The sequence below is a fragment of the Phalangium opilio genome, unplaced genomic scaffold (genome assembly GCF_054372755.1).
Source record: "Phalangium opilio isolate 3A_F unplaced genomic scaffold, DU_Popi_V2 ptg000009l_1, whole genome shotgun sequence".
Classification (NCBI taxonomy): Eukaryota; Metazoa; Arthropoda; class Arachnida; order Opiliones; family Phalangiidae; genus Phalangium; species Phalangium opilio.
Window position 1 is genome coordinate 12334222 of NW_028324146.1, and position 21303 is coordinate 12355524.

At 38.2% G+C, this 21303-nt stretch overlaps 2 non-coding genes and 64 pseudogenes across 2 annotated transcripts; all 66 read right to left on the reverse strand.

Moving 5' to 3' along the window:
- Nucleotides 1-90: 90 nt before the first annotated feature.
- LOC149714472 (5S ribosomal RNA) lies at nt 91-193 on the reverse strand (annotated as a pseudogene).
- Nucleotides 194-330: 137 nt separating this feature from the next.
- Nucleotides 331-449, reverse strand: LOC149714473 (5S ribosomal RNA; annotated as a pseudogene).
- Nucleotides 450-810: 361 nt separating this feature from the next.
- On the reverse strand, nt 811-929 carry LOC149714474 (5S ribosomal RNA; annotated as a pseudogene).
- Nucleotides 930-1065: 136 nt separating this feature from the next.
- On the reverse strand, nt 1066-1184 carry LOC149714475 (5S ribosomal RNA; annotated as a pseudogene).
- A 122-nt stretch (nt 1185-1306) lies between these two features.
- LOC149714476 (5S ribosomal RNA) lies at nt 1307-1409 on the reverse strand (annotated as a pseudogene).
- Nucleotides 1410-1545: 136 nt separating this feature from the next.
- LOC149714477 (5S ribosomal RNA) lies at nt 1546-1664 on the reverse strand (annotated as a pseudogene).
- A 122-nt stretch (nt 1665-1786) lies between these two features.
- On the reverse strand, nt 1787-1889 carry LOC149714478 (5S ribosomal RNA; annotated as a pseudogene).
- A 136-nt stretch (nt 1890-2025) lies between these two features.
- Nucleotides 2026-2144, reverse strand: LOC149714479 (5S ribosomal RNA; annotated as a pseudogene).
- Nucleotides 2145-2266: 122 nt separating this feature from the next.
- LOC149714480 (5S ribosomal RNA) lies at nt 2267-2369 on the reverse strand (annotated as a pseudogene).
- Nucleotides 2370-2506: 137 nt separating this feature from the next.
- On the reverse strand, nt 2507-2625 carry LOC149714481 (5S ribosomal RNA; annotated as a pseudogene).
- Nucleotides 2626-2747: 122 nt separating this feature from the next.
- Nucleotides 2748-2850, reverse strand: LOC149714482 (5S ribosomal RNA; annotated as a pseudogene).
- A 136-nt stretch (nt 2851-2986) lies between these two features.
- Nucleotides 2987-3105, reverse strand: LOC149714483 (5S ribosomal RNA). The gene has a single exon (XR_016374122.1). It is a non-coding gene; the product is annotated as a 5S ribosomal RNA (ribosomal RNA).
- A 136-nt stretch (nt 3106-3241) lies between these two features.
- LOC149714484 (5S ribosomal RNA) lies at nt 3242-3360 on the reverse strand (annotated as a pseudogene).
- Nucleotides 3361-3482: 122 nt separating this feature from the next.
- On the reverse strand, nt 3483-3585 carry LOC149714485 (5S ribosomal RNA; annotated as a pseudogene).
- Nucleotides 3586-3722: 137 nt separating this feature from the next.
- Nucleotides 3723-3841, reverse strand: LOC149714486 (5S ribosomal RNA; annotated as a pseudogene).
- A 361-nt stretch (nt 3842-4202) lies between these two features.
- Nucleotides 4203-4321, reverse strand: LOC149714487 (5S ribosomal RNA; annotated as a pseudogene).
- A 136-nt stretch (nt 4322-4457) lies between these two features.
- Nucleotides 4458-4576, reverse strand: LOC149714488 (5S ribosomal RNA; annotated as a pseudogene).
- Nucleotides 4577-4698: 122 nt separating this feature from the next.
- LOC149714489 (5S ribosomal RNA) lies at nt 4699-4801 on the reverse strand (annotated as a pseudogene).
- Nucleotides 4802-4937: 136 nt separating this feature from the next.
- On the reverse strand, nt 4938-5056 carry LOC149714490 (5S ribosomal RNA; annotated as a pseudogene).
- A 122-nt stretch (nt 5057-5178) lies between these two features.
- LOC149714491 (5S ribosomal RNA) lies at nt 5179-5281 on the reverse strand (annotated as a pseudogene).
- A 136-nt stretch (nt 5282-5417) lies between these two features.
- On the reverse strand, nt 5418-5536 carry LOC149714492 (5S ribosomal RNA; annotated as a pseudogene).
- Nucleotides 5537-5658: 122 nt separating this feature from the next.
- On the reverse strand, nt 5659-5761 carry LOC149714493 (5S ribosomal RNA; annotated as a pseudogene).
- Nucleotides 5762-5898: 137 nt separating this feature from the next.
- LOC149714494 (5S ribosomal RNA) lies at nt 5899-6017 on the reverse strand (annotated as a pseudogene).
- Nucleotides 6018-6139: 122 nt separating this feature from the next.
- LOC149714495 (5S ribosomal RNA) lies at nt 6140-6242 on the reverse strand (annotated as a pseudogene).
- Nucleotides 6243-6378: 136 nt separating this feature from the next.
- Nucleotides 6379-6497, reverse strand: LOC149714496 (5S ribosomal RNA). Its single transcript, XR_016374124.1, has one exon. It is a non-coding gene; the product is annotated as a 5S ribosomal RNA (ribosomal RNA).
- A 136-nt stretch (nt 6498-6633) lies between these two features.
- Nucleotides 6634-6752, reverse strand: LOC149714497 (5S ribosomal RNA; annotated as a pseudogene).
- Nucleotides 6753-6874: 122 nt separating this feature from the next.
- LOC149714498 (5S ribosomal RNA) lies at nt 6875-6977 on the reverse strand (annotated as a pseudogene).
- Nucleotides 6978-7114: 137 nt separating this feature from the next.
- On the reverse strand, nt 7115-7233 carry LOC149714499 (5S ribosomal RNA; annotated as a pseudogene).
- Nucleotides 7234-7594: 361 nt separating this feature from the next.
- On the reverse strand, nt 7595-7713 carry LOC149714500 (5S ribosomal RNA; annotated as a pseudogene).
- Nucleotides 7714-7849: 136 nt separating this feature from the next.
- On the reverse strand, nt 7850-7968 carry LOC149714501 (5S ribosomal RNA; annotated as a pseudogene).
- A 122-nt stretch (nt 7969-8090) lies between these two features.
- Nucleotides 8091-8193, reverse strand: LOC149714502 (5S ribosomal RNA; annotated as a pseudogene).
- Nucleotides 8194-8329: 136 nt separating this feature from the next.
- Nucleotides 8330-8448, reverse strand: LOC149714503 (5S ribosomal RNA; annotated as a pseudogene).
- A 122-nt stretch (nt 8449-8570) lies between these two features.
- On the reverse strand, nt 8571-8673 carry LOC149714504 (5S ribosomal RNA; annotated as a pseudogene).
- A 137-nt stretch (nt 8674-8810) lies between these two features.
- On the reverse strand, nt 8811-8929 carry LOC149714505 (5S ribosomal RNA; annotated as a pseudogene).
- Nucleotides 8930-9290: 361 nt separating this feature from the next.
- On the reverse strand, nt 9291-9409 carry LOC149714506 (5S ribosomal RNA; annotated as a pseudogene).
- Nucleotides 9410-9545: 136 nt separating this feature from the next.
- LOC149714507 (5S ribosomal RNA) lies at nt 9546-9664 on the reverse strand (annotated as a pseudogene).
- A 122-nt stretch (nt 9665-9786) lies between these two features.
- Nucleotides 9787-9889, reverse strand: LOC149714508 (5S ribosomal RNA; annotated as a pseudogene).
- Nucleotides 9890-10025: 136 nt separating this feature from the next.
- On the reverse strand, nt 10026-10144 carry LOC149714509 (5S ribosomal RNA; annotated as a pseudogene).
- A 122-nt stretch (nt 10145-10266) lies between these two features.
- On the reverse strand, nt 10267-10369 carry LOC149714510 (5S ribosomal RNA; annotated as a pseudogene).
- A 137-nt stretch (nt 10370-10506) lies between these two features.
- LOC149714511 (5S ribosomal RNA) lies at nt 10507-10625 on the reverse strand (annotated as a pseudogene).
- Nucleotides 10626-10986: 361 nt separating this feature from the next.
- Nucleotides 10987-11105, reverse strand: LOC149714512 (5S ribosomal RNA; annotated as a pseudogene).
- Nucleotides 11106-11241: 136 nt separating this feature from the next.
- On the reverse strand, nt 11242-11360 carry LOC149714513 (5S ribosomal RNA; annotated as a pseudogene).
- A 122-nt stretch (nt 11361-11482) lies between these two features.
- Nucleotides 11483-11585, reverse strand: LOC149714514 (5S ribosomal RNA; annotated as a pseudogene).
- A 136-nt stretch (nt 11586-11721) lies between these two features.
- Nucleotides 11722-11840, reverse strand: LOC149714515 (5S ribosomal RNA; annotated as a pseudogene).
- A 122-nt stretch (nt 11841-11962) lies between these two features.
- Nucleotides 11963-12065, reverse strand: LOC149714516 (5S ribosomal RNA; annotated as a pseudogene).
- Nucleotides 12066-12201: 136 nt separating this feature from the next.
- Nucleotides 12202-12320, reverse strand: LOC149714517 (5S ribosomal RNA; annotated as a pseudogene).
- A 122-nt stretch (nt 12321-12442) lies between these two features.
- LOC149714518 (5S ribosomal RNA) lies at nt 12443-12545 on the reverse strand (annotated as a pseudogene).
- Nucleotides 12546-12682: 137 nt separating this feature from the next.
- Nucleotides 12683-12801, reverse strand: LOC149714519 (5S ribosomal RNA; annotated as a pseudogene).
- A 361-nt stretch (nt 12802-13162) lies between these two features.
- On the reverse strand, nt 13163-13281 carry LOC149714520 (5S ribosomal RNA; annotated as a pseudogene).
- A 122-nt stretch (nt 13282-13403) lies between these two features.
- LOC149714521 (5S ribosomal RNA) lies at nt 13404-13506 on the reverse strand (annotated as a pseudogene).
- A 137-nt stretch (nt 13507-13643) lies between these two features.
- Nucleotides 13644-13762, reverse strand: LOC149714522 (5S ribosomal RNA; annotated as a pseudogene).
- A 362-nt stretch (nt 13763-14124) lies between these two features.
- On the reverse strand, nt 14125-14243 carry LOC149714523 (5S ribosomal RNA; annotated as a pseudogene).
- A 122-nt stretch (nt 14244-14365) lies between these two features.
- Nucleotides 14366-14468, reverse strand: LOC149714524 (5S ribosomal RNA; annotated as a pseudogene).
- A 137-nt stretch (nt 14469-14605) lies between these two features.
- Nucleotides 14606-14724, reverse strand: LOC149714525 (5S ribosomal RNA; annotated as a pseudogene).
- Nucleotides 14725-15086: 362 nt separating this feature from the next.
- On the reverse strand, nt 15087-15205 carry LOC149714526 (5S ribosomal RNA; annotated as a pseudogene).
- Nucleotides 15206-15327: 122 nt separating this feature from the next.
- On the reverse strand, nt 15328-15430 carry LOC149714527 (5S ribosomal RNA; annotated as a pseudogene).
- Nucleotides 15431-15567: 137 nt separating this feature from the next.
- On the reverse strand, nt 15568-15686 carry LOC149714528 (5S ribosomal RNA; annotated as a pseudogene).
- A 362-nt stretch (nt 15687-16048) lies between these two features.
- On the reverse strand, nt 16049-16167 carry LOC149714529 (5S ribosomal RNA; annotated as a pseudogene).
- Nucleotides 16168-16529: 362 nt separating this feature from the next.
- Nucleotides 16530-16648, reverse strand: LOC149714530 (5S ribosomal RNA; annotated as a pseudogene).
- Nucleotides 16649-16770: 122 nt separating this feature from the next.
- On the reverse strand, nt 16771-16873 carry LOC149714531 (5S ribosomal RNA; annotated as a pseudogene).
- Nucleotides 16874-17010: 137 nt separating this feature from the next.
- Nucleotides 17011-17129, reverse strand: LOC149714532 (5S ribosomal RNA; annotated as a pseudogene).
- Nucleotides 17130-17491: 362 nt separating this feature from the next.
- LOC149714533 (5S ribosomal RNA) lies at nt 17492-17610 on the reverse strand (annotated as a pseudogene).
- Nucleotides 17611-17972: 362 nt separating this feature from the next.
- On the reverse strand, nt 17973-18091 carry LOC149714534 (5S ribosomal RNA; annotated as a pseudogene).
- Nucleotides 18092-18213: 122 nt separating this feature from the next.
- LOC149714535 (5S ribosomal RNA) lies at nt 18214-18316 on the reverse strand (annotated as a pseudogene).
- A 137-nt stretch (nt 18317-18453) lies between these two features.
- LOC149714536 (5S ribosomal RNA) lies at nt 18454-18572 on the reverse strand (annotated as a pseudogene).
- Nucleotides 18573-18934: 362 nt separating this feature from the next.
- LOC149714537 (5S ribosomal RNA) lies at nt 18935-19053 on the reverse strand (annotated as a pseudogene).
- Nucleotides 19054-21303: the final 2250 nt, after the last annotated feature.

The following is a 21303-nucleotide window of genomic DNA, read 5'->3' on the forward strand; positions in this document are numbered from 1 at the left end:
ACTTTCACCTTTATAAAACAATAACAAAAAGAAGATATGTTTGCCTTTTTCAAATCTGGTGGAATTTGAAAGAGGAAACAAAAGTGAAAAAGCCAACGGCACGCAGTATTCCCAAGTACTGTATGCGCTCGACGCTGCTTAACTTCGGTGATCGGACGTGAACCGGTGTTTTCAGCGTGATATGGCCGTTGCCGAGAGTGCTAGTTAATAATTCGAATTTAGATTAAGTGAGTCAAATTAACCTTCATCATTTTAAAACAATAACAAAAAGGAAACCTGTTTGCTTTTTACATATCTATTAAAATTTAAAAGAGGAAAAAAAATTGAAAAAGCCAACGGCACGCAGTGTTCCTAAGTGGTCTCCCTCCCAAGTAATGACTGCGCTCGACGCTGCTTAACTTCGGTTATCGGACGAGAACCGGTGTATTCAGCGTGATATGGCCGTTGCCGAGAATGCTAGTTAATAATTTGAATTTAATTAACTTTCTTCTTTATAAAACAATAACAAAAAGAAGATATGTTTGCTTTTTTCATATCTGGTGGAATTTAAAAGAGGAAACAAAAGTGAGAAAGCAAACGGCACGCAGTATTCCCAAGTACTGTGTGCGCTCGACGCTGCTTTACTTCGGTGATCGGACGTGAACCGGTGTTTTCAGCGTGATATGGCCGTTGCCGAGAATGCTAGTTAATAATTCGAATTTAAATTAAGTGAGACAAATTAACCTTCATCATTTTAAAACAATAACAAAAAGAAATCCTGTTTGCTTTTTACATATCAATTAAAATTTAAAAGAGGAAAAAAAGTGAAAAAGCCAACGGCACGCAGTATTCCTAAGTGGTCTCCCTCCCAAGTAATGACTGCGCTCGACGCTGCTTAACTTCGGTGATCGGACGTGAACCGGTGTTTTCAGCGTGATATGGCCGTTGCCGAGAGTGCTAGTTAATAATTCGAATTTAAATTAAGTGAGACAAATTAACCTTCATCATTTTAAAACAATAACAAAAAGAAAACCTGTTTGCTTTTTACATATCAATTAAAATTTAAAAGAGGAAAAAAAGTGAAAAAGCCAACGGTACGCAGTTTTCCTAAGTGGTCTCCCTCCCAAGTAGTGACTGCGCTCGACGCTGCTTAAATTCGGTTATCGGACGAGAACCGGTGTATTCAGCGTGATATGGCCGTTGCCGAGAGTGCTAGTTAATAATTTGAATTTAATTAACTTTCACCTTTATAAAACAATAACAAAAAGAAGATATGTTTGCCTTTTTCAAATCTGGTGGAATTTGAAAGAGGAAACAAAAGTGAAAAAGCCAACGGCACGCAGTATTCCCAAGTACTGTATGCGCTCGACGCTGCTTAACTTCGGTGATCGGACGTGAACCGGTGTTTTCAGCGTGATATGGCCGTTGCCGAGAGTGCTAGTTAATAATTCGAATTTAAATTAAGTGAGACAAATTAACCTTCATCATTTTAAAACAATAACAAAAAGAAAACCTGTTTGCTTTTTACATATCAATTAAAATTTAAAAGAGGAAAAAAAGTGAAAAAGCCAACGGTACGCAGTTTTCCTAAGTGGTCTCCCTCCCAAGTAGTGACTGCGCTCGACGCTGCTTAAATTCGGTTATCGGACGAGAACCGGTGTATTCAGCGTGATATGGCCGTTGCCGAGAGTGCTAGTTAATAATTTGAATTTAATTAACTTTCTTCTTTATAAAACAATAACAAAAAGAAGATATGTTTGCTTTTTTCATATCTGGTGGAATTTAAAAGAGGAAACAAAAGTGAGAAAGCCAACGGCACGCAGTATTCCCAAGTACTGTATGCGCTCGACGCTGCTTAACTTCGGTGATCGGACGTGAACCGGTGTTTTCAGCGTGATATGGCCGTTGCCGAGAGTGCTAGTTAATAATTCGAATTTAAATTAAGTGAGACAAATTAACCTTCATCATTTTAAAACAATAACAAAAAGAAAACCTGTTTGCTTTTTACATATCAATTAAAATTTAAAAGAGGAAAAAAAGTGAAAAAGCCAACGGTACGCAGTTTTCCTAAGTGGTCTCCCTCCCAAGTAGTGACTGCGCTCGACGCTGCTTAAATTCGGTTATCGGACGAGAACCGGTGTATTCAGCGTGATATGGCCGTTGCCGAGAGTGCTAGTTAATAATTTGAATTTAATTAACTTTCACCTTTATAAAACAATAACAAAAAGAAGATATGTTTGCCTTTTTCAAATCTGGTGGAATTTGAAAGAGGAAACAAAAGTGAAAAAGCCAACGGCACGCAGTATTCCCAAGTACTGTATGCGCTCGACGCTGCTTAACTTCGGTGATCGGACGTGAACCGGTGTTTTCAGCGTGATATGGCCGTTGCCGAGAGTGCTAGTTAATAATTCGAATTTAAATTAAGTGAGACAAATTAACCTTCATCATTTTAAAACAATAACAAACAGAAAACCTGTTTGCTTTTTACATATCTATTAAAATTTAAAAGAGGAAAAAAAAGTGAAAAAGCCAACGGCACGCAGTGTTCCTAAGTGGTCTCCCTCCCAAGTAATGACTGCGCTCGACGCTGCTTAACTTCGGTTATCGGACGAGAACCGGTGTATTCAGCGTGATATGGCCGTTGCCGAGAATGCTAGTTAATAATTTGAATTTAATTAACTTTCTTCTTTATAAAACAATAACAAAAAGAAGATATGTTTGCTTTTTTCATATCTGGTGGAATTTAAAAGAGGAAACAAAAGTGAAAAAGCCAACGGCACGCAGTATTCCCAAGTACTGTATGCGCTCGACGCTGCTTAACTTCGGTGATCGGACGTGAACCGGTGTTTTCAGCGTGATATGGCCGTTGCGGAGAGTGCTAGTTAATAATTCGAATTTAGATTAAGTGAGACAAATTAACCTTCATCATTTTAAAACAATAACAAAAAGAAAACCTGTTTGCTTTTTACATATCTATTAAAATTTAAAAGAGGAAAAAAAGTGAAAAAGCCAACGGCACGCAGTGTTCCTAAGTGGTCTCCCTCCCAAGTAATGACTGCGCTCGACGCTGCTTAACTTCGGTGATCGGACGTGAACCGGTGTTTTCAGCGTGATATGGCCGTTGACGAGAGTGCTAGTTAATAATTCGAATTTAAATTAAGTGAGAAAAATTAACCTTCATCATTTTAAAACAGTAACAAAAAGAAAACCTGTTTGCTTTTTACATATCAATTAAAATTTAAAAGAGGAAAAAAAGTGAAAAAGCCAACGGTACGCAGTTTTCCTAAGTGGTCTCCCTCCCAAGTAGTGACTGCGCTCGACGCTGCTTAAATTCGGTTATCGGACGAGAACCGGTGTATTCAGCGTGATATGGCCGTTGCCGAGAGTGCTAGTTAATAATTTGAATTTAATTAACTTTCACCTTTATAAAACAATAACAAAAAGAAGATATGTTTGCCTTTTTCAAATCTGGTGGAATTTGAAAGAGGAAACAAAAGTGAAAAAGCCAACGGCACGCAGTATTCCCAAGTACTGTATGCGCTCGACGCTGCTTAACTTCGGTGATCGGACGTGAACCGGTGTTTTCAGCGTGATATGGCCGTTGCCGAGAGTGCTAGTTAATAATTCGAATTTAGATTAAGTGAGTCAAATTAACCTTCATCATTTTAAAACAATAACAAAAAGGAAACCTGTTTGCTTTTTACATATCTATTAAAATTTAAAAGAGGAAAAAAAATTGAAAAAGCCAACGGCACGCAGTGTTCCTAAGTGGTCTCCCTCCCAAGTAATGACTGCGCTCGACGCTGCTTAACTTCGGTTATCGGACGAGAACCGGTGTATTCAGCGTGATATGGCCGTTGCCGAGAATGCTAGTTAATAATTTGAATTTAATTAACTTTCTTCTTTATAAAACAATAACAAAAAGAAGATATGTTTGCTTTTTTCATATCTGGTGGAATTTAAAAGAGGAAACAAAAGTGAGAAAGCAAACGGCACGCAGTATTCCCAAGTACTGTGTGCGCTCGACGCTGCTTTACTTCGGTGATCGGACGTGAACCGGTGTTTTCAGCGTGATATGGCCGTTGCCGAGAATGCTAGTTAATAATTCGAATTTAAATTAAGTGAGACAAATTAACCTTCATCATTTTAAAACAATAACAAAAAGAAATCCTGTTTGCTTTTTACATATCAATTAAAATTTAAAAGAGGAAAAAAAGTGAAAAAGCCAACGGCACGCAGTATTCCTAAGTGGTCTCCCTCCCAAGTAATGACTGCGCTCGACGCTGCTTAACTTCGGTGATCGGACGTGAACCGGTGTTTTCAGCGTGATATGGCCGTTGCCGAGAGTGCTAGTTAATAATTCGAATTTAAATTAAGTGAGACAAATTAACCTTCATCATTTTAAAACAATAACAAAAAGAAAACCTGTTTGCTTTTTACATATCAATTAAAATTTAAAAGAGGAAAAAAAGTGAAAAAGCCAACGGTACGCAGTTTTCCTAAGTGGTCTCCCTCCCAAGTAGTGACTGCGCTCGACGCTGCTTAAATTCGGTTATCGGACGAGAACCGGTGTATTCAGCGTGATATGGCCGTTGCCGAGAGTGCTAGTTAATAATTTGAATTTAATTAACTTTCACCTTTATAAAACAATAACAAAAAGAAGATATGTTTGCCTTTTTCAAATCTGGTGGAATTTGAAAGAGGAAACAAAAGTGAAAAAGCCAACGGCACGCAGTATTCCCAAGTACTGTATGCGCTCGACGCTGCTTAACTTCGGTGATCGGACGTGAACCGGTGTTTTCAGCGTGATATGGCCGTTGCCGAGAGTGCTAGTTAATAATTCGAATTTAAATTAAGTGAGACAAATTAACCTTCATCATTTTAAAACAATAACAAAAAGAAAACCTGTTTGCTTTTTACATATCAATTAAAATTTAAAAGAGGAAAAAAAGTGAAAAAGCCAACGGTACGCAGTTTTCCTAAGTGGTCTCCCTCCCAAGTAGTGACTGCGCTCGACGCTGCTTAAATTCGGTTATCGGACGAGAACCGGTGTATTCAGCGTGATATGGCCGTTGCCGAGAGTGCTAGTTAATAATTTGAATTTAATTAACTTTCTTCTTTATAAAACAATAACAAAAAGAAGATATGTTTGCTTTTTTCATATCTGGTGGAATTTAAAAGAGGAAACAAAAGTGAGAAAGCCAACGGCACGCAGTATTCCCAAGTACTGTATGCGCTCGACGCTGCTTAACTTCGGTGATCGGACGTGAACCGGTGTTTTCAGCGTGATATGGCCGTTGCCGAGAGTGCTAGTTAATAATTCGAATTTAAATTAAGTGAGACAAATTAACCTTCATCATTTTAAAACAATAACAAAAAGAAAACCTGTTTGCTTTTTACATATCAATTAAAATTTAAAAGAGGAAAAAAAGTGAAAAAGCCAACGGTACGCAGTTTTCCTAAGTGGTCTCCCTCCCAAGTAGTGACTGCGCTCGACGCTGCTTAAATTCGGTTATCGGACGAGAACCGGTGTATTCAGCGTGATATGGCCGTTGCCGAGAGTGCTAGTTAATAATTTGAATTTAATTAACTTTCACCTTTATAAAACAATAACAAAAAGAAGATATGTTTGCCTTTTTCAAATCTGGTGGAATTTGAAAGAGGAAACAAAAGTGAAAAAGCCAACGGCACGCAGTATTCCCAAGTACTGTATGCGCTCGACGCTGCTTAACTTCGGTGATCGGACGTGAACCGGTGTTTTCAGCGTGATATGGCCGTTGCCGAGAGTGCTAGTTAATAATTCGAATTTAAATTAAGTGAGACAAATTAACCTTCATCATTTTAAAACAATAACAAACAGAAAACCTGTTTGCTTTTTACATATCTATTAAAATTTAAAAGAGGAAAAAAAAGTGAAAAAGCCAACGGCACGCAGTGTTCCTAAGTGGTCTCCCTCCCAAGTAATGACTGCGCTCGACGCTGCTTAACTTCGGTTATCGGACGAGAACCGGTGTATTCAGCGTGATATGGCCGTTGCCGAGAATGCTAGTTAATAATTTGAATTTAATTAACTTTCTTCTTTATAAAACAATAACAAAAAGAAGATATGTTTGCTTTTTTCATATCTGGTGGAATTTAAAAGAGGAAACAAAAGTGAAAAAGCCAACGGCACGCAGTATTCCCAAGTACTGTATGCGCTCGACGCTGCTTAACTTCGGTGATCGGACGTGAACCGGTGTTTTCAGCGTGATATGGCCGTTGCGGAGAGTGCTAGTTAATAATTCGAATTTAGATTAAGTGAGACAAATTAACCTTCATCATTTTAAAACAATAACAAAAAGAAAACCTGTTTGCTTTTTACATATCTATTAAAATTTAAAAGAGGAAAAAAAGTGAAAAAGCCAACGGCACGCAGTGTTCCTAAGTGGTCTCCCTCCCAAGTAATGACTGCGCTCGACGCTGCTTAACTTCGGTGATCGGACGTGAACCGGTGTTTTCAGCGTGATATGGCCGTTGACGAGAGTGCTAGTTAATAATTCGAATTTAAATTAAGTGAGAAAAATTAACCTTCATCATTTTAAAACAGTAACAAAAAGAAAACCTGTTTGCTTTTTACATATCAATTAAAATTTAAAAGAGGAAAAAAAGTGAAAAAGCCAACGGTACGCAGTTTTCCTAAGTGGTCTCCCTCCCAAGTAGTGACTGCGCTCGACGCTGCTTAAATTCGGTTATCGGACGAGAACCGGTGTATTCAGCGTGATATGGCCGTTGCCGAGAGTGCTAGTTAATAATTTGAATTTAATTAACTTTCACCTTTATAAAACAATAACAAAAAGAAGATATGTTTGCCTTTTTCAAATCTGGTGGAATTTGAAAGAGGAAACAAAAGTGAAAAAGCCAACGGCACGCAGTATTCCCAAGTACTGTATGCGCTCGACGCTGCTTAACTTCGGTGATCGGACGTGAACCGGTGTTTTCAGCGTGATATGGCCGTTGCCGAGAGTGCTAGTTAATAATTCGAATTTAGATTAAGTGAGTCAAATTAACCTTCATCATTTTAAAACAATAACAAAAAGGAAACCTGTTTGCTTTTTACATATCTATTAAAATTTAAAAGAGGAAAAAAAATTGAAAAAGCCAACGGCACGCAGTGTTCCTAAGTGGTCTCCCTCCCAAGTAATGACTGCGCTCGACGCTGCTTAACTTCGGTTATCGGACGAGAACCGGTGTATTCAGCGTGATATGGCCGTTGCCGAGAATGCTAGTTAATAATTTGAATTTAATTAACTTTCTTCTTTATAAAACAATAACAAAAAGAAGATATGTTTGCTTTTTTCATATCTGGTGGAATTTAAAAGAGGAAACAAAAGTGAGAAAGCAAACGGCACGCAGTATTCCCAAGTACTGTGTGCGCTCGACGCTGCTTTACTTCGGTGATCGGACGTGAACCGGTGTTTTCAGCGTGATATGGCCGTTGCCGAGAATGCTAGTTAATAATTCGAATTTAAATTAAGTGAGACAAATTAACCTTCATCATTTTAAAACAATAACAAAAAGAAATCCTGTTTGCTTTTTACATATCAATTAAAATTTAAAAGAGGAAAAAAAGTGAAAAAGCCAACGGCACGCAGTATTCCTAAGTGGTCTCCCTCCCAAGTAATGACTGCGCTCGACGCTGCTTAACTTCGGTGATCGGACGTGAACCGGTGTTTTCAGCGTGATATGGCCGTTGCCGAGAGTGCTAGTTAATAATTCGAATTTAAATTAAGTGAGACAAATTAACCTTCATCATTTTAAAACAATAACAAAAAGAAAACCTGTTTGCTTTTTACATATCAATTAAAATTTAAAAGAGGAAAAAAAGTGAAAAAGCCAACGGTACGCAGTTTTCCTAAGTGGTCTCCCTCCCAAGTAGTGACTGCGCTCGACGCTGCTTAAATTCGGTTATCGGACGAGAACCGGTGTATTCAGCGTGATATGGCCGTTGCCGAGAGTGCTAGTTAATAATTTGAATTTAATTAACTTTCACCTTTATAAAACAATAACAAAAAGAAGATATGTTTGCCTTTTTCAAATCTGGTGGAATTTGAAAGAGGAAACAAAAGTGAAAAAGCCAACGGCACGCAGTATTCCCAAGTACTGTATGCGCTCGACGCTGCTTAACTTCGGTGATCGGACGTGAACCGGTGTTTTCAGCGTGATATGGCCGTTGCCGAGAGTGCTAGTTAATAATTCGAATTTAAATTAAGTGAGACAAATTAACCTTCATCATTTTAAAACAATAACAAAAAGAAAACCTGTTTGCTTTTTACATATCAATTAAAATTTAAAAGAGGAAAAAAAGTGAAAAAGCCAACGGTACGCAGTTTTCCTAAGTGGTCTCCCTCCCAAGTAGTGACTGCGCTCGACGCTGCTTAAATTCGGTTATCGGACGAGAACCGGTGTATTCAGCGTGATATGGCCGTTGCCGAGAGTGCTAGTTAATAATTTGAATTTAATTAACTTTCACCTTTATAAAACAATAACAAAAAGAAGATATGTTTGCCTTTTTCAAATCTGGTGGAATTTGAAAGAGGAAACAAAAGTGAAAAAGCCAACGGCACGCAGTATTCCCAAGTACTGTATGCGCTCGACGCTGCTTAACTTCGGTGATCGGACGTGAACCGGTGTTTTCAGCGTGATATGGCCGTTGCCGAGAGTGCTAGTTAATAATTCGAATTTAGATTAAGTGAGTCAAATTAACCTTCATCATTTTAAAACAATAACAAAAAGGAAACCTGTTTGCTTTTTACATATCTATTAAAATTTAAAAGAGGAAAAAAAATTGAAAAAGCCAACGGCACGCAGTGTTCCTAAGTGGTCTCCCTCCCAAGTAATGACTGCGCTCGACGCTGCTTAACTTCGGTTATCGGACGAGAACCGGTGTATTCAGCGTGATATGGCCGTTGCCGAGAATGCTAGTTAATAATTTGAATTTAATTAACTTTCTTCTTTATAAAACAATAACAAAAAGAAGATATGTTTGCTTTTTTCATATCTGGTGGAATTTAAAAGAGGAAACAAAAGTGAGAAAGCAAACGGCACGCAGTATTCCCAAGTACTGTGTGCGCTCGACGCTGCTTTACTTCGGTGATCGGACGTGAACCGGTGTTTTCAGCGTGATATGGCCGTTGCCGAGAATGCTAGTTAATAATTCGAATTTAAATTAAGTGAGACAAATTAACCTTCATCATTTTAAAACAATAACAAAAAGAAATCCTGTTTGCTTTTTACATATCAATTAAAATTTAAAAGAGGAAAAAAAGTGAAAAAGCCAACGGCACGCAGTATTCCTAAGTGGTCTCCCTCCCAAGTAATGACTGCGCTCGACGCTGCTTAACTTCGGTGATCGGACGTGAACCGGTGTTTTCAGCGTGATATGGCCGTTGCCGAGAGTGCTAGTTAATAATTCGAATTTAAATTAAGTGAGACAAATTAACCTTCATCATTTTAAAACAATAACAAAAAGAAAACCTGTTTGCTTTTTACATATCAATTAAAATTTAAAAGAGGAAAAAAAGTGAAAAAGCCAACGGTACGCAGTTTTCCTAAGTGGTCTCCCTCCCAAGTAGTGACTGCGCTCGACGCTGCTTAAATTCGGTTATCGGACGAGAACCGGTGTATTCAGCGTGATATGGCCGTTGCCGAGAGTGCTAGTTAATAATTTGAATTTAATTAACTTTCACCTTTATAAAACAATAACAAAAAGAAGATATGTTTGCCTTTTTCAAATCTGGTGGAATTTGAAAGAGGAAACAAAAGTGAAAAAGCCAACGGCACGCAGTATTCCCAAGTACTGTATGCGCTCGACGCTGCTTAACTTCGGTGATCGGACGTGAACCGGTGTTTTCAGCGTGATATGGCCGTTGCCGAGAGTGCTAGTTAATAATTCGAATTTAAATTAAGTGAGACAAATTAACCTTCATCATTTTAAAACAATAACAAAAAGAAAACCTGTTTGCTTTTTACATATCAATTAAAATTTAAAAGAGGAAAAAAAGTGAAAAAGCCAACGGTACGCAGTTTTCCTAAGTGGTCTCCCTCCCAAGTAGTGACTGCGCTCGACGCTGCTTAAATTCGGTTATCGGACGAGAACCGGTGTATTCAGCGTGATATGGCCGTTGCCGAGAGTGCTAGTTAATAATTTGAATTTAATTAACTTTCACCTTTATAAAACAATAACAAAAAGAAGATATGTTTGCCTTTTTCAAATCTGGTGGAATTTGAAAGAGGAAACAAAAGTGAAAAAGCCAACGGCACGCAGTATTCCCAAGTACTGTATGCGCTCGACGCTGCTTAACTTCGGTGATCGGACGTGAACCGGTGTTTTCAGCGTGATATGGCCGTTGCCGAGAGTGCTAGTTAATAATTCGAATTTAGATTAAGTGAGTCAAATTAACCTTCATCATTTTAAAACAATAACAAAAAGGAAACCTGTTTGCTTTTTACATATCTATTAAAATTTAAAAGAGGAAAAAAAATTGAAAAAGCCAACGGCACGCAGTGTTCCTAAGTGGTCTCCCTCCCAAGTAATGACTGCGCTCGACGCTGCTTAACTTCGGTTATCGGACGAGAACCGGTGTATTCAGCGTGATATGGCCGTTGCCGAGAATGCTAGTTAATAATTTGAATTTAATTAACTTTCTTCTTTATAAAACAATAACAAAAAGAAGATATGTTTGCTTTTTTCATATCTGGTGGAATTTAAAAGAGGAAACAAAAGTGAGAAAGCAAACGGCACGCAGTATTCCCAAGTACTGTGTGCGCTCGACGCTGCTTTACTTCGGTGATCGGACGTGAACCGGTGTTTTCAGCGTGATATGGCCGTTGCCGAGAATGCTAGTTAATAATTCGAATTTAAATTAAGTGAGACAAATTAACCTTCATCATTTTAAAACAATAACAAAAAGAAATCCTGTTTGCTTTTTACATATCAATTAAAATTTAAAAGAGGAAAAAAAGTGAAAAAGCCAACGGCACGCAGTATTCCTAAGTGGTCTCCCTCCCAAGTAATGACTGCGCTCGACGCTGCTTAACTTCGGTGATCGGACGTGAACCGGTGTTTTCAGCGTGATATGGCCGTTGCCGAGAGTGCTAGTTAATAATTCGAATTTAAATTAAGTGAGACAAATTAACCTTCATCATTTTAAAACAATAACAAAAAGAAAACCTGTTTGCTTTTTACATATCAATTAAAATTTAAAAGAGGAAAAAAAGTGAAAAAGCCAACGGTACGCAGTTTTCCTAAGTGGTCTCCCTCCCAAGTAGTGACTGCGCTCGACGCTGCTTAAATTCGGTTATCGGACGAGAACCGGTGTATTCAGCGTGATATGGCCGTTGCCGAGAGTGCTAGTTAATAATTTGAATTTAATTAACTTTCACCTTTATAAAACAATAACAAAAAGAAGATATGTTTGCCTTTTTCAAATCTGGTGGAATTTGAAAGAGGAAACAAAAGTGAAAAAGCCAACGGCACGCAGTATTCCCAAGTACTGTATGCGCTCGACGCTGCTTAACTTCGGTGATCGGACGTGAACCGGTGTTTTCAGCGTGATATGGCCGTTGCCGAGAGTGCTAGTTAATAATTCGAATTTAAATTAAGTGAGACAAATTAACCTTCATCATTTTAAAACAATAACAAAAAGAAAACCTGTTTGCTTTTTACATATCAATTAAAATTTAAAAGAGGAAAAAAAGTGAAAAAGCCAACGGTACGCAGTTTTCCTAAGTGGTCTCCCTCCCAAGTAGTGACTGCGCTCGACGCTGCTTAAATTCGGTTATCGGACGAGAACCGGTGTATTCAGCGTGATATGGCCGTTGCCGAGAGTGCTAGTTAATAATTTGAATTTAATTAACTTTCTTCTTTATAAAACAATAACAAAAAGAAGATATGTTTGCTTTTTTCATATCTGGTGGAATTTAAAAGAGGAAACAAAAGTGAGAAAGCCAACGGCACGCAGTATTCCCAAGTACTGTATGCGCTCGACGCTGCTTAACTTCGGTGATCGGACGTGAACCGGTGTTTTCAGCGTGATATGGCCGTTGCCGAGAGTGCTAGTTAATAATTCGAATTTAAATTAAGTGAGACAAATTAACCTACATCATTTTAAAACAATAACAAAAAGAAAACCTGTTTGCTTTTTACATATCAATTAAAATTTAAAAGAGGAAAAAAAGTGAAAAAGCCAACGGTACGCAGTTTTCCTAAGTGGTCTCCCTCCCAAGTAGTGACTGCGCTCGACGCTGCTTAAATTCGGTTATCGGACGAGAACCGGTGTATTCAGCGTGATATGGCCGTTGCCGAGAGTGCTAGTTAATAATTTGAATTTAATTAACTTTCACCTTTATAAAACAATAACAAAAAGAAGATATGTTTGCCTTTTTCAAATCTGGTGGAATTTGAAAGAGGAAACAAAAGTGAAAAAGCCAACGGCACGCAGTATTCCCAAGTACTGTATGCGCTCGACGCTGCTTAACTTCGGTGATCGGACGTGAACCGGTGTTTTCAGCGTGATATGGCCGTTGCCGAGAGTGCTAGTTAATAATTCGAATTTAAATTAAGTGAGACAAATTAACCTTCATCATTTTAAAACAATAACAAACAGAAAACCTGTTTGCTTTTTACATATCTATTAAAATTTAAAAGAGGAAAAAAAAGTGAAAAAGCCAACGGCACGCAGTGTTCCTAAGTGGTCTCCCTCCCAAGTAATGACTGCGCTCGACGCTGCTTAACTTCGGTTATCGGACGAGAACCGGTGTATTCAGCGTGATATGGCCGTTGCCGAGAATGCTAGTTAATAATTTGAATTTAATTAACTTTCTTCTCTATAAAACAATAACAAAAAGAAGATATGTTTGCTTTTTTCATATCTGGTGGAATTTAAAAGAGGAAACAAAAGTGAGAAAGCAAACGGCACGCAGTATTCCCAAGTACTGTATGCGCTCGACGCTGCTTTACTTCGGTGATCGGACGTGAACCGTTGTTTTCAGCGTGATATGGCCGTTGCCGAGAGTGCTAGTTAATAATTCGAATTTAAATTAAGTGAGACAAATTAACCTTCATCATTTTAAAACAATAACAAAAAGAAAACATGTTTGCTTTTTTCATATCTATTAAAATTTAAAAGAGGAAAAAAAGTGAAAAAGCCAACGGCACGCAGTTTTCCTAAGTGGTCTCCCTCCCAAGTAGTGACTGCGCTCGACGCTGCTTAAATTCGGTTATCGGACGAGAACCGGTGTATTCAGCGTGATATGGCCGTTGCCGAGAGTGCTAGTTAATAATTTGAATTTAATTAACTTTCACCTTTATAAAACAATAACAAAAAGAAGATATGTTTGCCTTTTTCAAATCTGGTGGAATTTGAAAGAGGAAACAAAAGTGAAAAAGCCAACGGCACGCAGTATTCCCAAGTACTGTATGCGCTCGACGCTGCTTAACTTCGGTGATCGGACGTGAACCGGTGTTTTCAGCGTGATATGGCCGTTGCCGAGAATTCTAGTTAATAATTCGAATTTAAATTAAGTGAGACAAATTAACCTTCATCATTTTAAAACAATAACAAAAAGAAAACCTGTTTGCTTTTTACATATCTATTAAAATTTAAAAGAGGAAAAAAAAGTGAAAAAGCCAACGGCACGCAGTGTTCCTAAGTGGTCTCCCTCCCAAGTAATGACTGCGCTCGACGCTGCTTAACTTCGGTTATCGGACGAGAACCGGTGTATTCAGCGTGATATGGCCGTTGCCGAGAATGCTAGTTAATAATTTGAATTTAATTAACTTTCTTCTTTATAAAACAATAACAAAAAGAAGATATGTTTGCTTTTTTCATATCTGGTGGAATTTAAAAGAGGAAACAAAAGTGAGAAAGCAAACGGCACGCAGTATTCCCAAGTACTGTATGCGCTCGACGCTGCTTTACTTCGGTGATCGGACGTGAACCGGTGTTTTCAGCGTGATATGGCCGTTGCCGAGAGTGCTAGTTAATAATTCGAATTTAAATTAAGTGAGACAAATTAACCTTCATCATTTTAAAACAATAACAAAAAGAAAACATGTTTGCTTTTTTCATATCTATTAAAATTTAAAAGAGGAAAAAAAAGTGAAAAAGCCAACGGCACGCAGTTTTCCTAAGTGGTCTCCCTCCCAAGTAGTGACTGCGCTCGACGCTGCTTAACTTCGGTTATCGGACGAGAACCGGTGTATTCAGCGTGATATGGCCGTTGCCGAGAGTGCTAGTTAATAATTTGAATTTAATTAACTTTCACCTTTATAAAACAATAACAAAAAGAAGATATGTTTGCCTTTTTCATATCTGGTGGAATTTGAAAGAGGAAACAAAAGTGAAAAAGCCAACGGCACGCAGTATTCCCAAGTACTGTATGCGCTCGACGCTGCTTAACTTCGGTGATCGGACGTGAACCGGTGTTTTCAGCGTGATATGGCCGTTGCCGAGAATTCTAGTTAATAATTCGAATTTAAATTAAGTGAGACAAATTAACCTTCATCATTTTAAAACAATAACAAAAAGAAAACCTGTTTGCTTTTTACATATCTATTAAAATTTAAAAGAGGAAAAAAAAGTGAAAAAGCCAACGGCACGCAGTGTTCCTAAGTGGTCTCCCTCCCAAGTAATGACTGCGCTCGACGCTGCTTAACTTCGGTTATCGGACGAGAACCGGTGTATTCAGCGTGATATGGCCGTTGCCGAGAATGCTAGTTAATAATTTGAATTTAATTAACTTTCTTCTTTATAAAACAATAACAAAAAGAAGATATGTTTGCTTTTTTCATATCTGGTGGAATTTAAAAGAGGAAACAAAAGTGAGAAAGCAAACGGCACGCAGTATTCCCAAGTACTGTATGCGCTCGACGCTGCTTTACTTCGGTGATCGGACGTGAACCGGTGTTTTCAGCGTGATATGGCCGTTGCCGAGAGTGCTAGTTAATAATTCGAATTTAAATTAAGTGAGACAAATTAACCTTCATCATTTTAAAACAATAACAAAAAGAAAACATGTTTGCTTTTTTCATATCTATTAAAATTTAAAAGAGGAAAAAAAAGTGAAAAAGCCAACGGCACGCAGTTTTCCTAAGTGGTCTCCCTCCCAAGTAGTGACTGCGCTCGACGCTGCTTAACTTCGGTTATCGGACGAGAACCGGTGTATTCAGCGTGATATGGCCGTTGCCGAGAGTGCTAGTTAATAATTTGAATTTAATTAACTTTCACCTTTATAAAACAATAACAAAAAGAAGATATGTTTGCCTTTTTCATATCTGGTGGAATTTGAAAGAGCAAACAAAAGTGAAAAAGCCAACGGCACGCAGTATTCCCAAGTACTGTATGCGCTCGACGCTGCTTAACTTCGGTGATCGGACGTGAACCGGTGTTTTCAGCGTGATATGGCCGTTGCCGAGAGTGCTAGTTAGTAATTCGAATTTAAATTAAGTGAGACAAATTAACGTTCATCATTTTAAAACAATAACAAAAAGAAAACCTGTTTGCTTTTTACATATCTATTAAAATTTAAAAGAGGAAAAAAAAGTGAAAAAGCCAACGGCACGCAGTGTTCCTAAGTGGTCTCCCTCCCAAGTAATGACTGCGCTCGACGCTGCTTAACTTCGGTTATCGGACGAGAACCGGTGTATTCAGCGTAATATGGCCGTTGCCGAGAATGCTAGTTAATAATTTGAATTTAATTAACTTTCTTCTTTATAAAACAATAACAAAAAGAAGATATGTTTGCTTTTTTCATATCTGGTGGAATTTAAAAGAGGAAACAAAAGTGAGAAAGCAAACGGCACGCAGTATTCCCAAGTACTGTATGCGCTCGACGCTGCTTTACTTCGGTGATCGGACGTGAACCGGTGTTTTCAGCGTGATATGGCCGTTGCCGAGAGTGCTAGTTAATAATTCGAATTTAAATTAAGTGAGACAAATTAACCTTCATCATTTTAAAACAATAACAAAAAGAAAACATGTTTGCTTTTTTCATATCTATTAAAATTTAAAAGAGGAAAAAAAAGTGAAAAAGCCAACGGCACGCAGTGTTCCTAAGTGGTCTCCCTCCCAAGTAATGACTGCGCTCGACGCTGCTTAACTTCGGTTATCGGACGAGAACCGGTGTATTCAGCGTGATATGGCCGTTGCCGAGAATGCTAGTTAATAATTTGAATTTAATTAAGTTTCTTCTTTATAAAACAATAACAAAAAGAAGATATGTTTGCTTTTTTCATATCTGGTGGAATTTAAAAGAGGAAACAAAAGTGAGAAAGCAAACGGCACGCAGTATTCCCAAGTACTGTATGCGCTCGACGCTGCTTTACTTCGGTGATCGGACGTGAACCGGTGTTTTCAGCGTGATATGGCCGTTGCCGAGAGTGCTAGTTAATAATTCGAATTTAAATTAAGTGAGACAAATTAACCTTCATCATTTTAAAACAATAACAAAAAGAAAACATGTTTGCTTTTTTCATATCTATTAAAATTTAAAAGAGGAAAAAAAAGTGAAAAAGCCAACGGCACGCAGTTTTCCTAAGTGGTCTCCCTCCCAAGTAGTGACTGCGCTCGACGCTGCTTAACTTCGGTTATCGGACGAGAACCGGTGTATTCAGCGTGATATGGCCGTTGCCGAGAGTGCTAGTTAATAATTTGAATTTAATTAACTTTCACCTTTATAAAACAATAACAAAAAGAAGATATGTTTGCCTTTTTCATATCTGGTGGAATTTGAAAGAGGAAACAAAAGTGAAAAAGCCAACGGCACGCAGTATTCCCAAGTACTGTATGCGCTCGACGCTGCTTAACTTCGGTGATCGGATGTGAACCGGTGTTTTCAGCGTGATATGGCCGTTGCCGAGAGTGCTAGTTAGTAATTCGAATTTAAATTAAGTGAGACAAATTAACGTTCATCATTTTAAAACAATAACAAAAAGAAAACCTGTTTGCTTTTTACATATCTATTAAAATTTAAAAGAGGAAAAAAAAGTGAAAAAGCCAACGGCACGCAGTGTTCCTAAGTGGTCTCCCTCCCAAGTAATGACTGCGCTCGACGCTGCTTAACTTCGGTTATCGGACGAGAACCGGTGTATTCAGCGTAATATGGCCGTTGCCGAGAATGCTAGTTAATAATTTGAATTTAATTAACTTTCTTCTTTATAAAACAATAACAAAAAGAAGATATGTTTGCTTTTTTCATATCTGGTGGAATTTAAAAGAGGAAACAAAAGTGAGAAAGCAAACGGCACGCAGTATTCCCAAGTACTGTATGCGCTCGACGCTGCTTTACTTCGGTGATCGGACGTGAACCGGTGTTTTCAGCGTGATATGGCCGTTGCCGAGAGTGCTAGTTAATAATTCGAATTTAAATTAAGTGAGACAAATTAACCTTCATCATTTTAAAACAATAACAAAAAGAAAACATGTTTGCTTTTTTCATATCTATTAAAATTTAAAAGAGGAAAAAAAAGTGAAAAAGCCAACGGCACGCAGTGTTCCTAAGTGGTCTCCCTCCCAAGTAATGACTGCGCTCGACGCTGCTTAACTTCGGTTATCGGACGAGAACCGGTGTATTCAGCGTGATATGGCCGTTGCCGAGAATGCTAGTTAATAATTTGAATTTAATTAAGTTTCTTCTTTATAAAACAATAACAAAAAGAAGATATGTTTGCTTTTTTCATATCTGGTGGAATTTAAAAGAGGAAACAAAAGTGAGAAAGCAAACGGCACGCAGTATTCCCAAGTACTGTATGCGCTCGACGCTGCTTTACTTCGGTGATCGGACGTGAACCGGTGTTTTCAGCGTGATATGGCCGTTGCCGAGAGTGCTAGTTAATAATTCGAATTTAAATTAAGTGAGACAAATTAACCTTCATCATTTTAAAACAATAACAAAAAGAAAACATGTTTGCTTTTTTCATATCTATTAAAATTTAAAAGAGGAAAAAAAAGTGAAAAAGCCAACGGCACGCAGTTTTCCTAAGTGGTCTCCCTCCCAAGTAGTGACTGCGCTCGACGCTGCTTAACTTCGGTTATCGGACGAGAACCGGTGTATTCAGCGTGATATGGCCGTTGCCGAGAGTGCTAGTTAATAATTTGAATTTAATTAACTTTCACCTTTATAAAACAATAACAAAAAGAAGATATGTTTGCCTTTTTCATATCTGGTGGAATTTGAAAGAGGAAACAAAAGTGAAAAAGCCAACGGCACGCAGTATTCCCAAGTACTGAATGCGCTCGACGCTGCTTAACTTCGGTGATCGGACGTGAACCGGTGTTTTCAGCGTGATATGGCCGTTGCCGAGAGTGCTAGTTAATAATTCGAATTTAAATTAAGTGAGACAAATTAACCTTCATCATTTTAAAACAATAACAAAAAGAAAACCTGTTTGCTTTTTACATATCTATTAAAATTTAAAAGAGGAAAAAAAAGTGAAAAAGCCAACGGCACGCAGTGTTCCTAAGTGGTCTCCCTCCCAAGTAACGACTGCGCTCGACGCTGCTTAACTTCGGTTATCGGACGAGAACCGGTGTATTCAGCGTGATATGGCCGTTGCCGAGAATGCTAGTTAATAATTTGAATTTAATTAACTTTCTTCTTTATAAAACAATAACAAAAAGAAGATATGTTTGCTTTTTTCATATCTGGTGGAATTTAAAAGAGGAAACAAAAGTGAGAAAGCAAACGGCACGCAGTATTCCCAAGTACTGTATGCGCTCGACGCTGCTTTACTTCGGTGATCGGACGTGAACCGGTGTTTTCAGCGTGATATGGCCGTTGCCGAGAGTGCTAGTTAATAATTCGAATTTAAATTAAGTGAGACAAATTAACCTTCATCATTTTAAAACAATAACAAAAGGAAAACGTGTTTGCTTTTTTCATAACTATTAAAATTTAAAAGAGGAAAAAAAAGTGAAAAAGCCAAAGGCACGCAGTGTTCCTAAGTGGTCTCCCTCCCAAGTAATGACTGCGCTCGACGCTGCTTAACTTCGGTTATCGGACGAGAATCGGTGTATTCAGCGTGATATGGCCGTTGCCGAGAGTGCTAGTTAATAATTTGAATTTAATTAACTTTCATCTTTATAAAACAATAACAAAAAGAAGATATGTTTGCTTTTTTCATATCTGGTGGAATTTGAAAGAGGAAACAAAAGTGAAAAAAGCAAACGGCACGCAGAATTCCCAAGTACTGACTGCGCTCGACGCTGCTAACGTCGGCGATCGGAGGAGAACCGGTGTTCTCAGCGTGATATGGCCGTTGCCGAGAGTGCTAGATAATAATTCGAATTTAAATTAAGTGAGACAAATTAACCTTCATGTTTTTCAAACAATAACAAAAAGAAAATATGTTTTCTTTTTTCATATCTATTGGAATTTAAAAGAGGAAAAAAAAGTGAAAAAGCTAACGGCACGCAGTGTTCCTAAGTGGTCGCCCTCCCAAGTACTGACTGCGCTCGACGCTGCTTAACTTTGAGTATGTTTTAGTCCAATTTGTCCCCCATCTTACCATACTAAAAACATTGAGCTACGACAAACAGGGGCCGAGATATTAAGCAAAATGTTCGTCAACTTTGGTATCGTCTCACTTATTTTTATTATGTTACTTTTGCACTATACTTTTGAGGCTCATAACTCTTGTTCTACAAGAGATACTGGGATCTCCTTTGGTTATGTTATAGTAATCTTTGCTCCCCATACAAGGATACTTTAAACTTGAGGCTACCTGAATATCGTCGTCAACTTATTTTTTGTCTCACTTATTGTTAGAAGGTTACTTTTGATTTTTGAAAATACACTTTGCTGGCTCGTAACTCTGTTTCTACTGGAGATACGGGGATGTCCTTTGAGTATGTTATACACCAATTTGTCCCCCACCTAGCCATACTAAGAATTAGGGCTACGACAAACAGTAGTCGAGTAATTAAGCTAATCGTAAACAAACAAACCCCTCCATAGGAAATACATTAGACTAAATTCTGGAGGCTCGTAACTCTGGTTCTACCAGAGATACGGAGATGTAAATAATGTGACCTTGACACAAATGTTCGGATAATTATAAAAAAAAAAACTTCGCGGTTTCGAACCTGTGGCCTTCCGGGAGTGAGGCGGATGCGATAACCGCTACACTAAAGATATGTTATTATTTTTAATCGAAGGAACAGGGTCAAATAATTAAGCAATACGTGAACAAACAAACCCCTCCATAGAAAATGCATTAGACTATACTTTGCAGGCTCGTAACTCTGTTTCTACTGGAGATACGGGGATGTCCTTTGAGTATGTTGTAGTCCAAATTGTCCCCCATCTAACTATACTAAAAACTTTGGGCTACGAAAAACAGGGGCCGAGTAAATAAGCTAAACGTAAACAAACAACCCCTCCATAGGAAATGCATTAGACTATACTTTGCAGGCTCGTAACTCTGTTTCTTCTGGAGATACGAGGATGTCCTTAGGATATGTTATAGTCCAAATTGTCCCCCATCTAACTATACTAAAAACTTTGGGCTACGAAAAACAGGGGCCGAGTAAATAAGCTAAACGTAAACAAACAACCCCTCCATAGGAAATGCATTAGACTATACTTTGCAGGCTCGTAACTCTGTTTCTACTGAGATACGGGGATGTCCTTTGAGTATGTTTTAGTCCAATTTGTCCCCCATCTAACCATTTTAAAAACATTGAGCTACGACAAACAGGGGCCGAGATATTAAGCAAAATGTTCGTCAACTTTGGTATCGTCTCACTTATTTTTATTATGTTACTTATGATTTTTGCACTAAACTTTGGAGGCTCATAACTCTTGTTCTACAAGAGATACTGGGATCTCCTTTGGATATGTTATAGTACTCTTTGCTCCCCATACAAGGATACTTTAAACTTGAGGCTACCTCAATATCGTCGTCAACTTATTTTTTGTCTCACTTATTGTGAGAAGGTTACTTTTGATTTTTGAAAATAAACTTTGCAGGCTCGTAACTCTGTTTCTACTGGAGATACGGGGATGTCCTTTGAGTATGTTGTAGTTCAATTTGTCCCCCATCTAACCATACTAAAAACATTGAGCTACGACAAACAGGGGCCGAGTAATTAAGCTAAACGTAAACAAACAACCCCTCCATAGGAAATGCATTAGACTATACTTTGCAGGCCCATACCTCTGTGTCTACTAGAGATACGGGGATGTCCTTAGGATATGTTATAGTCCAAATTGTCCCCCTTCTAACCATACTAAAAACTTTGGGCTACGACAAACAGGGGCCGAGAACTTAAGCAAAACGTAACGAAA